A 13,171-nucleotide genomic window follows, 5' to 3' on the forward strand; every position below is an offset into this window, starting at 1 on the left:
TTGTTATAGTGAATTCCACAACTACCAGAAGAATTTTCAGAAATCTGACATAAATGATGCATAATGACAGAAAATTGAGTCTGAATGAATACTCTGTTCTTTTACATTCTTACTCTCATAATAGAACAGAAAATTTAGCCTAATGCTCCTTGGTTACTGACACTTCAAATGAGATTTAATTAGTTTCTCCAACAAAGCAGTAAATCTTTAAATTAAAGGGTTCAGGAGTGCTTTACCCCATAAATTTTGTAGGGAAATTTGCATAGGAATAACAACCTTTAACTACTTCTTTCTTTCAGTTTTCCCATACTGACAGCTAAGGTTGCCATTTGACAAATGGCAAACATAAACATATCTTAAAATGGCTTTAAAATCCTTAGAATTTAAGAAAAGAGAATTTAACTAGAATAAATCAACCTGGAAAATTCAGTGCCCAGGTGGCCAAAGAAAAATCATTTTGTATTTTCTAGAAGGCAATCTAGAGTGGTTTACAAACATGACCACAAGTTCTCATAAATGGCAAGTTTAGCATTTACATTTTTGTTGAAGAAAACTGAAGAAAGGAAAGGAACTTTGGCATAGTCTCAACATCATAGGAAGACTATATTATTGTAAATAAAATTCAGGCTTGGGAGAACTACTAAGGTATCTAGGACTTAAACCCTAGAAGAACATGTAATTTAAGTTCTTTTTATTTTTCTAAGGATTGTAAATTTGTAGCCTCTTGCCCTTTATTAACATCCTTTGATTTTTCATGTGTCTTGGAGTTTACCCTGAGTTCTTGGAAGTTATACTTTGATAGATCCTAACAAGTTGTAAAGACTTCCAGTACAGACTTGGGGATTTGATATATGGTGAAGGAGAATTAGATTAGGTAAATTGGGAGACACACTTTTGACTAGAGTAGATAATGATACTGGATAATGAACTGTGGGGCCATAGCAATTGTGGGGTTGTCCTTTGAATCCATGAAAGGAGCACCTAAAATAATAAAATCTGAAATTCTTGAAATATGGAAGATACATTGATTCCAAGTTTTCAAATGCTATACCAGTCCCATTTCACTTGGCAGGATGTGAAACAGAAGTGGGAGTATAAGGATGAGGGTAAATCTGGGTATTGTTTGGTTTGAAATAGTTTGGCAAGAAAGGAAATGAAGAAGCATGAACCAGTTACTCCTAGAATGAAAAATAGGAAGAGCAGACACTTTGGCTCTGCCCAGTCTCAGCCCAGTTATAAGCTTTAGGTTCATTTGGATATGCCCGCTATCAGTACTCAAAAGAACCTAGGTTTGAATCTTGTCTTGGCAACTTCTGTAACACTGGAACTCAGTTTTCTTCACTGTAAAACAAAGAGGCTTTCCTACATGGCCTGTGGAGGTCCTTCGAGCTGTAAATCGATGACCCATATGCATTATGATTCAGGGACTCTCTCTCCACAAGTATAGAGGACAGCCGTTCCACACTTTGTCATTTCATATTTCCATCCATGTCTTTCCATAAACACATAGTCCTTTTAATGTCCACAGAGCATGTGTGGTGTACAAGGACTGTTCACCCACTATCTTTGATCCCTATTATATCACTGATCTGCCTCCTTCCAGGGCTGGAGGAATGAGACCTGCCTTTTGTATCAATCTCAATATAATCTCTGAAATGCATATAAGATCACACTATGAGAAAAGTTGATCAACTCTTCAATGTTTTCTTATAATTCAACCCTTAGTTATTTATGAGTTACATAGAATATTTCTTTAATGAAACACGATCATTTGAACAGTCAAAACTCTAAATTAATTTTGAACTTTTACATGTACCATAGTATAAATTATATTTATAGATTTTGCTTACAGAAAGTGATATAAACCTGCAATATAAACATTTTCCAGGTTCTCTTCTAAATAAAAATTGTGAATGTTATTAAATACATGACTATAGTGTGAGGTTCTCTCAAACTTAGGTTTTACAAAGATGAATATTGAAAACTATCTGTGATATATTTGGGAAAATAAAATACCATTAAAATAAAATATAAATTAAAAATAAAAAAATTTTTATCATAAAAAGATGTGAAGCAATTATAACTATATTCATAGACAAACTTTGAGTCATCAGAACATTCAGAATATAGGATACACAACACTATACCATGTATTTGAGAAATACTTGTCATTCATGTTCCTTGAATTGTTGGGTTAACCCTAAATCCTATTTGTTTCAATTGCTTGTTTTAAAAAATTGTTTTGGATACCTTCTTGGCTGCGTAAAGGGAAAATACTGAGCATGAGAGGTAATTAAAAATCTTAAATGGTCTTGGATTTATTACCATGAACAGTAATATTCATGAATCTCTCCTCAATTATGATTACATGGATAAATCCTTGATAGCTGTTCAAGGCATTTGCCCAGGATCACCTAGATAATAAATGCTGAAGGAAGGATTTGAATACTGGTCTTCCTGTCTGCAGACCCAACAGCCTTTTCCACCACTGCTGGCTGCTTCTAAATGAGCTAGAAATCAAAAACTATTACTTATATTTCAAATACATTGGGGATATTCTTCTATTTAAAGGAATCACGTGGCCACAGGTGAATTCCTCATAATAAACAAAGGCTTCTTTGGTTAAAAAAAAAATCATCCCCAAAGAGGCACTGTGATGTCATGGAAAATGTACTGGCTCTGTGATGAACACCAGCTGGGCCATTTACTAGCTGTGTGACCTGATACAAGTTATTAAATATTTCTGTGCCTCCTTTTTTTTTTTGTAAATAAAATAAGAGTATCAAACAGATAAACTCTATCTTTTTATCTCTAAAGTTGCATGATTCTAATTTAAATTTCCTTTAAATTTGAATTTTCATAGTTCAAGTTTACTTAAACAAAGTCTCTAGTGTAAATATCTCTCAGATGCTCTTCTAAGTGAAGAGCTCCCTTAAGTACTTGGCATCATATTTTATTCTTTAAAATATATAAATGTTCTGGTATTTAAACATTTAAAACCCACTGGTAATACTACTACTAATAATGTATAGCACAGGACAGAAGGATACTTTTAAGTTATTAACAATAGATGATAAGAGATAATATCTACCTTATAAATTACATGTATCATAACAGATTAACATGTCAGTCATCGTAATGATTTTAAAGCTATGAAATTTGTTCATGAAGTGTCACTTGCATTGAGAGAACCATGCAGACTGAATGTGCATCAAAGTTTAGTATTTTTCCCTATGGTTATATGTTTGCTTGGTTTTTCCTTCTTTCTCAATTTTTTTCCCCTTTTGATCTGATTTTTCTTGTAAAGCATTTAAAAATGCTGAAAATACTGAGCATGAGAAGTAATTAAAAATCTTACAGGGTCTTGGAGTTATAGTAATAATTATTGATATTATGATAATATTACTATTATCAGTAATATTCATGAACAGTGACATAGATTTAAATGTACAAGATGACAAAGGTTTATGTTGAGTCTAGTGACAACAGACTCTGGAAGTTTTTGTTTAGGTTAAAATAATAAATTTTTAGTGTACTTTATTATAATTCAATCTTTATTCAAAATATGTTAGAATATAAGTGCTGGTTAATTATGTTGATTGGTTTTTGATAATTAAAGTTTTATTTTCCATGATACCAAATCAATGTTATTTAATCAAATATTTATTGAATAATTATGCTATGTTGAAGACCCTGTATTTGGTACTAAGGATTTTCAAATATTAAAATGGATTTAAGATTTTATTGCATGTGGTTATTCCCTCCAACAATGCAGATTCCAACTATCCATGACAGCTTATTTTGTAAATTTTTGTTTGTCTTCTTGTAAGTTTTCCTCTCATGCAGCCTACTCAATGAATTAGAAGCCTTTCTTACTCTGTTAAGAGAAAGAAAGCCAATAGAGCACTTGGTCTGTCCTTCAGTTATTTCTTGCTCTTATCCCATAACAAGTTCATGTCTTTTTTTTTTTTTTTTTTGCTTATATGTTTCTTTCCAAGTTTTCCTACTTCTTAAGTCTTTGTATATAATGTACTATACTTAGCCATCATTGCTATTTTGAGTGATACTCACTTTTCTTTCTTCATTTTTTTTGCAATTGGGATTAAGTGACTAGCCACAGCTAGGAAGTATTAAGTGTCTGAGGGCAGATTTGAACTCAGGTCTTTCTGACTTCAGGGCTGGTGCTCTACCTACTATGCCACCTAGTTGCCCCTCACTTTTAATTCTTAAAGGGACAATAGTTCTTCATGACTCAAAACAATATGACACCACTAATAGAATAATGGTATTTAAAAGGAGGGCCTTTAGTTCAGGTAGAAATCTGTGGTCATTAAAAACTGGTGTAGTTTCTCAAAGAAAATACTGACCCTTTTCCTCCTCCTGTTTAGCTCTGAGCTTAATTTGTAATGCCTATCCAAGATACAGAAAAAAAAAAAGTTTAAAAAAAAAAGACACCCCAATGAATAAACTCTCACTATTCCACTCTCTGCTTCTGAAATCAATAGACTGTCTACACTTTACACATGCTTACAACTAGGAAGCAGTATATCTTTTAGTCCTGACATGAAATACAATTGTCAAATTGTTCACACAGAAAAATTTCCTCTGCCTTCATATTTCAAAACTGCAATTTAAATTGAAGTAATGAGGGATTTCAGAAAAAAATGAAAATCATTCAAATGTAAAATTTGAAAAAATAAAAAATGTTCAATTTATAACAAACTCCCAAAAGGACCTAATTTGCAAGTCTCAAAACAAGATGAGATCATGGGTTGATCCTATGAGAGGCTTTCATTGAATATCTTTTTGTTATATGAAATACACCTATGTCCTATCTATTCTCAAGAACTAAACTGAAGACTATATCATCAGGGTGAGCAGCAGCAGTTTTTACTAGAAGAAATTAAGCTATAAGAGGCAGGTAGGTGACTCAGTGGATATAGGCCTGGAGTCAGGAAAATCTGATTTAAAATCTGGCCTTAGATGCTTCCTAGCTGTGCTAGGGACCTTATTTCTGCTTCCCTTAATCCACTGGTGAAGAAAGTAGCAAACCTCTAAGTATTCTTGACAAGAAAATCCTATGGATGGTATTGGTATGGTGTGGTTCACAGGGTTACAAAGTTTGACACAACTGAACAACAGTCATAAACAAAACAATTGTGTTTGAATTTTCAAATACAGACATCCTCTCTTCATTCAGTATACAGGCTTGTGGGTAAATGCAGATTCTATCTTTTTCTTTTTTCCCATGAACTACCTTTTTTCCTTCCTTTTCTTTAACTTTCTTTTTTCCTTCCTTTCTTTCTTAATGTTTGTGATAGCATGTGGGAAACTCAATGTGAAAAATCTCTCCACAAATGCAATTCAATAAACATTCATAACTAAAAATCTTAAGAAAGTTGCCTTGGTCATTGGATATGACTTGCTCAAAGGCATAGTTAAGTGTTGGAGGCAAGTTTTCTTGATTCAAAGGACAGTTCTCTGTAACAGTTAGGCTATGTTGTTTTCACACGTTTTATATGTATACAATTCTACCTTTTTTCTTATGTGGGCTTTCTATTTACTGAAAGAAGCAGGAAAAGAACATTTATTTGAAAAATGGAAAAAAAAAAAAAAAAAAGCATCCTGAGGTAAAACAGAAACAGTTCTGAAGACTTGAGGGAAAACATTAAAGTACTGAGAAGATATGAATGAAAGCAATTCATAGGCAAAAGTTGATCTTAGAGATTTCTGCAGTGTAGTTTCCCAGCACCTAATTTGAATATGACTGTTTTTAGTACTTTGGAATTTTTTGCTGGCAAACTCTAAACCAAAGAACTGTTTCAGGACTATAAGACAAATCCATATGGACTATTTGTATAATGTCTGAGAAATAGAGATTTTGAGTTTCCCATCTTAAAATACAGATGGATCATTATATATGAGAAGACTTTGACTTCAAGCAGGAGAAACAAGGAGAAGTTAAATTTTGAAAAGCTATTTGAGAAAATTAACAGAAACCAATAGGGCAATACAGAAGCTGATTCAGCCTAAAAACCAGGAGAAGATAAGTAGAAAGGTCAAAGAAGCCAAGAGAGCTAAAAAACTAAAAGGAGTTGAGCAAAACTGACAGGAAAGTTCTTGAGCCAATGCAGGAAGTTGATCTGACTGGAGCAAAGCCATGATGCTGGAAGATGAAGATCTGAATAAAGACAGACTGTCTTGCTTTCCAGTGGTAGCCATGGGCCTAAGAGAGGGGAAACTTTTCAAAGGCTTGCCCTCATTGATCTTTACTGTTTTATGTCTGTAGAAAGGAAAAACCCTCAATGGTTAAAGAGAATTAACTTGAATATCTTTACAGATCCCAGAACTGACAAAAAATGCTTTTCATTTGTGTAAATGGGAAGCTCAGGAGCTATAGCTGCGAATGCAGATGTACAGTTCCCTATATCAAGATTATTTCTAAGACTCTGAAGGGAAGGTACAGTAGCATAGTACCCCAAAACTCCAAGACCTGCAAGAATATATAAAAGTTGGGGTGAGTGAGCCAGGGGAGGAGAGGAGAAGAAAAGAAAGTTGGGGTGGGGGGAGGGGAGAGGAGAAAAAGAGAGAGGGAGAGGGAGAGAGATTAGTTGGGGGAAGGGTGCAGTTGGGCACTATTCCCAGAAACATTTGGAAGTATATTTCATGGAATCTATGAGCAGAGCTACTTCTAAAGAAAACTGACAAATTTTTCTTAGCTTCTTCCTCTTTCTCCTTTCTATTGTTTTCCTACCTTATAGCACCATCTTGTTCTCTTTTCACTCCTCCCTCCCAACAATGCTCTCATAATGATGTCTCATATATATATTATACATACACACAAGCTTTAAGGCTTTAAAACACTTTATTTTTATTATTCCCATTTCATGGTTGAGACATCTAGTCAATTAAGTGAACAGAGTGCTATGCTTGGAGTCAGAAAGAACTAAGTTCAAATCTAGTCTCATATACATACTAGATATGAGCCTGGGCAAATCCCTTAACTTCTCTCAGCTTCAATTTCCTCATCTGCAAAATGACAATAGTACCTACCTCCCAGGGTTATGGGAGAGATAAGTGAGATATTTGTAGTTTTGTAATCCCTAAAGCACTATATAAATGTAAATTTTAGGAAATGGAAATTTAGGGACATAGTGATTTGATTAGAAAATCATCTTCTGACTTCATATTCTGTATTCTTTTGAAAACAGTAAGCTTTTCCTCAATTCTTCTGATTAATGAATTCTAAAATATTGGTGATCTAATGTGTTACCCTTATCCAGGTAATAACCACTTTCTAATAGTGGAATTTTAAGCTCTGGAGCACAAGAGTATTGGAAGTATTTGGGGAAAAGCTGCAGATTCAGGCACCCTTTGTATTAGATCACGTAGGCCCTTTTCACCTATAATTAAGTCCAATCTGAATTATATTTCTCAAATATATGTGTCACTTGAGGAAAGGAGAAAATATCTGGGGTAAAATAATTTTCCTAATACCCTTGAAGACCTATGCTACACACAGCTACCTGTTTCATAAATGCATAGGGATCACAAGACAATTTCAAAGGATTTATGATGAAAAATGCTTCCTCATTTGAATCAATGTAATGGACTCAGACCCTATAAAATAGATGTGTAGCACCTTTCATCAAGATCTGTACTAAACTGTCAGTTGCAGAGGAATTTGAGGAGTAAGGCAATATGGCTTTGGGAGATAAGTATCAAGTAATTTCTCTGAATTAAGGTATAGCACTTACATTAATAGCAATATGGGGCTAGGAAAAGGCCCTCATCATTTCTTTTTCTGTTAAAAACCAACCCACTGTTGTTCTCTATCTTTCCCAAGGTCCTTATGCTTTAGTCAATGTTTCATTTTTATTGTTTCAAAATGCTAGAGTTGAAGATACAACTTTTTATTGTGTTTCAAAGATAAATAGCCCATTCAAAAAATTAAATGATAATGCTATTTTACATTTGCTGAATGCAGCATTTATAATTTATACAATTCCTGAGCCTAGCATACAATTTAGACTATTTACTTTTACAGTTCTTTGGAGCCACACTTTATCTCTGCTCCAAAATTAACCTACTCCACAAAGAGGAAGCTGAGGAATAATAAATTTTAGCATCTATTTGACTTGTCACAAGTTAAAGTTGCACATATTTATAACTGTCTTCTTGTACATAAGAGATTCATTGCTACAACTATATCAAGTATAGGGAATCACTTCTCTTCAAATAAAATGATAGCTAAGCAATGTTTCGGATTTTTAATTAAGAAGCTGTTGGTAGGTTTTGTTTTTTTTTTTTAAATCAAATTGGGGTAGGAGACTCCACTCACCAAAGCAGTTTCTGCCATCCAACTGAGTCTTAAAGAATTGTACTTTAAAGCAGGGTTTTTTAAACTTTTTCCCCTTGTGACCCCTTTTTACCTGAGAAATGTTTACTCAATCCTGGGTATACAGTATATAAAATAGGTATACAAAGCAAACATTTACTGATAATAAATCATAATTTCGTAACCTCCACATTCAGTTATGTGATCTCACATGGGATCAAGACTCATAGTTGAAGAAACTTAGCTTTATAGTAAAGAAGTTGTGCCTTGTTATGTTGGGCAGCCTGATATTTCAGTAGCAAGAACACTGGGCTCAGAGTCAGGATCTCAAATCTTCCTTCAGACATATCCTAATAGTGTGACCCTGAACAAATCATTTAACCTTGTATGCCTCAGTTTCCTCAGGAATAAAATAAATCGGAGAAGGAAATAGTAAGCCATTTTAGTATCTTTGCCAAGAAAGTGCCAAATGGGGTCATGAGAATTACACATGACTGAACAACAAAATTTTTTGTCAGACTAGAAAACAGTTGTGTGTTTATATATATTTTTTTTGATTGACAAAGTGTCATCTTATTGTGGAAATACACAATATTAAGTTCCTTTTCCTGCTCATTAATATATCTAACAAGGCTACCATACCTAGTAGGGTCATTGTTGAGAAATGAAAAGAAATTATTTTCCCAAGAAATCAAATTATTTTGCTTCAATTTAAAATGTCATTATACCAAGGCTAATAGTCTCTTTCTTTCACGGACATAAGTAAAATAGCTTTCCAAATCAATGATAAAAGTTTAATGTCAGGAGGTTTTGATTTCAAGATCAGTTAAAGATGTTTGACTGGATTGGGTACATTTGGTTTCCCCAAAAAAACATTTATAATTATCAACTAGCAATTACTTTTAATAATACACTTACATATTCTCTTTAGTTAGAAAACAGATGTAAATAACCCCCCTTTTCTCTACAAAATGTTGCCAATAAGTATTTCAGAGTCAGAGGAACTGGGTTCAATTTCCCCTATACAACCTTGGATGAGCCTCTTCATATCTGGGGCTCAGTTTTACCTGGGTTACTAGATGGTTCCCCTCTAAAATTCCTCTCAAATCCCAATTTTGTGAGAAGCATGATGCATTAAAAATATTAGATAAGGATGATTTAACATAAGGAAAACTATTAACATAATTGATTACATCAATAACAAAAGTAACAAAAATCATGTTTATATGAATAGATACCAAAAAAACTTTTGACAAAATACTCATTCCTATTAAAAATGTGAAAATATAAGCATAAATATTTTTTCTTAAAATTAGAAGAAATATCTACTTGAAATCAACAGCAAGCATTATTTATAATGAGGATAAACTAGAGCCTTTCTAAGAAGATCAGGAGGGAAATGAGGATGCCCAGTATCACCAATATTATTAAATATCTTATTAGAGATGCTACCAATAGCAATGAAGAGATGAAAAAAGAAATGTAATCAGAATAGACAATGAGGTAATAAAACTATCTCTTTTTTCAGGTGATATGATGATACACATGGAAAATTCTAAAGACTAAACTAAGAGGTTGGAACAATTTACTAATTTTAACGAAGCAGCAGAACCTATATAAACCATCAGCATTTCTATATATCACCAATAAACCCTGCAAGAAGAGATAGTTAAGAGGTACCCTATTTAAATAACTGCAGTGAAAAATACCTGGGAATACACTAGCAAAGACAAACTCAGGAACCACATGAAATTCTAAAACACTTTTTAAACAAATAATGCCAGATTTAAATAACTAGAGAAATATTAGTTGCTCAAGGATGAGTAGAGTCAATACAATAAAAAAATGACAATCCTATCTAATCTACTTATTCAATGCCATCTCAACTGAGTTAGAAAAAATTTCAGCAAAATTCATTTGAAAGACCAAAAAGTTAAGAGTATCATAAGAATTAATGAAAAAAAAAAAGTAAAGAAAGTAGATTTAGCAATATCACATCTTAAATCATATTATAAGACAGTTATTGGGAAAACTCTCTGATACTGGCTAAGAAATAGAAAGGTGGATCAGTGGAACAGAGTAGACATACAATACATAGCAGTAAATGACTGTAGTAATTTTGTGTTCGACAAATGCAAAGAATTAAGCTTTTGTGATAAGAATTCATTTCTTATGGTAAAAAAAAAAATTATTAGGAAACCTAGAAAGCAAGATGATAGAAATTGGATACAGTCTTATATCTTATACTATTTACCAAGAAAAGGTCAAAATGGATACATAACCTAAATATAAAGGGAATTATCATAAGAAAATAAGAACATGGAACATATTACCTATCAAATTTATGGATGAGAGAATTTATGAATAAACAAGATATATACAAGGCATTGTGAGATGTAAAATGGATACTTTTGATTACATCAAAAGTTTTTTATAAATAAAACTAACATAGCTAAGATTAGAAGGAAAGCAGAAAATCGGAAAAGTTTCTTGGATAAAATCTCACATCTCAAATATATAGAGAATTTTGTGAAATTAAAAATTGATAATCAAAGACAGTATTTCAATGAAGAAATCAAAATTATAGATATGTGAAAAATATTCTGAATTATTATTGATTAGAAAAATGCAAATTAAAACAACTTTGAGATATTTTATACCTATCAGATTGGTTAAAATGAAAGGAGAAAACATCAAATGTTAGAAGAGATGTGAAAAAAACAGAACACTAACACACTGTTGGTCGAACAGTGAAGTAATGCACCAAAATTTTGGAGAGCAATCTGGAATTTTGCCCAAGAGTTATAAAACTGTGTATACCTTTTAACTTAAAAATACTACTATTTGGTCTGTTTTCCCAGAAGATCAGAGACAAAAGGGAAAGGTTATCTATTCTAAACCTTTATATCAGTTCTCTTTGTGTTGACAAACAATAAGGAATTGAGGGTATGCTCATCAATTGGGAAATGGGAAAACAAGTTGTGATGTATGACTGTATACTAAAAAAAATGATGAATGAGTTAATTTTAGAATAATATGGAAAGACTTGCATGAAATAATGAAGAATGAAATGAACAAAACTAAGAGAAAGTTATATACATTAACTACAATAGTGTTTGAAGAACAACTAAATTATTCTGATTATTATATTCAAATTAACTACAAAAGAAGATTCTATCTACTTCCAGAGAAAGAATTGGTAAACACAGTTATGTATAGGATGGTTTTACAAATATGTGTATAGACATATAGACATGTATGTGTGTACACACATACACACACACACCCAAATAAAATGTTTCAAATGGTGGTCTTTTCTACTTCAGAGTGGGGAAGGAGGAACAGAGGGTAACAGTGTAGAATTTAAAATGCAACAAAAAAGAAAATTTAATTTTTTAAAAAAGAATGCTAGACTTGTAGTATCTCTGCTATTTACTACTTGTATAACTATCATTGGTTGGGGTAGTAAATAACTAGTATTTCTATGAATAGATAGATATAGTAATATTTTGGTGTATATGTATAAATATATTTTTAGGACTTTTCCCTCTTCTTTGACTTCCTTGGAACTCATATACACACACACACACATATATACACATATGTACAAATACATACACGTGTACACACACATATATGTATGTACATTTGTCCAGTAATGTGATTACTAGATCAAAATGTAAAAACAATATAATCAATTTTCTTAATTCCAAATTTTTTCTGAACAATTGGCCCAAGTTACAACTCATACCAACGTAGGATTTATGAAGATTGGGCAGGGGAGTGATAGTGATGTCAAAAAAACAGAGGTAAAATATTTTAAAAAGAAAAAGTGTCTTGGTTTGCCTGTCTCATAGCCTCTTGTCAATAATTGTTTGCTTCTTTTAACATCTCTGCTACTTTGTGGGGTGTGAGGTTAAACCTGGGATGTTAAAGTTTGTATTTCTTCATATTGATTGATGATATCCAGTATTTTAGCCTTAAAGAGTTATAAGGAACCTTGGAGGTAATCTGGTCCAACCTCCTCATTTTAAAGATGAGAAAACTAAAGCCCAGGAACTGTCATGATTTGTTCAAAGTCACACATACAGACTGTGATAGATATCAGACTTTGATGAAAATGCTTTTTGTGCCCCAACCCCTACTCAGGCTTCTTAAGTCAAGCTCCATTCATTTTCTTTAAACAAAAGACACTCAGGCTGTTTTCCAAAAAAGCATTTGGTACAGCAATGAAGCGAACCATGGGCTTAGGTCAAAAGTGAGAGCAGAGACTTCGTAGATGTATGACCCTGGGCAAGTCACTGAATCTCCCCTTCAATTTCCACAGTTGTAAAGATAAAAATAGCACCTACATCCCAGGAAGCTTTGCAAACTGTACAACAATCTATATAAATGCTAGCTGTTAGTACAAATGACTAACAAAGTAGCCAAGAAAGGGTAGAAAGTTGTCATTTAGACAAGAAACCTGGGCTCTATTCTTTGATGTCACTAGCTGTCAGATATTACTCAAATTTCCATACGATTTCAAAACACTTTTTCTTCACAATGATCAGGCAAAGTGCTTAAAATATTTACTATGTTAGATATAGTAATATATAGTATACTTATCCATATCTTGATAATAATGAAAGTTTTCAGAGTTTAAGTGCTGGGGCTAATACTTATAAACCTGATCCCTTTGAGCTCTATAAGTCCATTCAATTGGTTAAATTGTAAGATCTTTCAGTTATTTTGCAAAGATCAAAATCTGTTCCATCAGCTATGCCATTGGTCAAGAAATTATTAAGATGACTTAAAACACTAATTGACTATCTTTAAGATCAGTAAATTTCT

The sequence above is a fragment of the Antechinus flavipes genome, chromosome 3 (genome assembly GCF_016432865.1).
Source record: "Antechinus flavipes isolate AdamAnt ecotype Samford, QLD, Australia chromosome 3, AdamAnt_v2, whole genome shotgun sequence".
NCBI classification, from domain to species: Eukaryota; Metazoa; Chordata; class Mammalia; order Dasyuromorphia; family Dasyuridae; genus Antechinus; species Antechinus flavipes.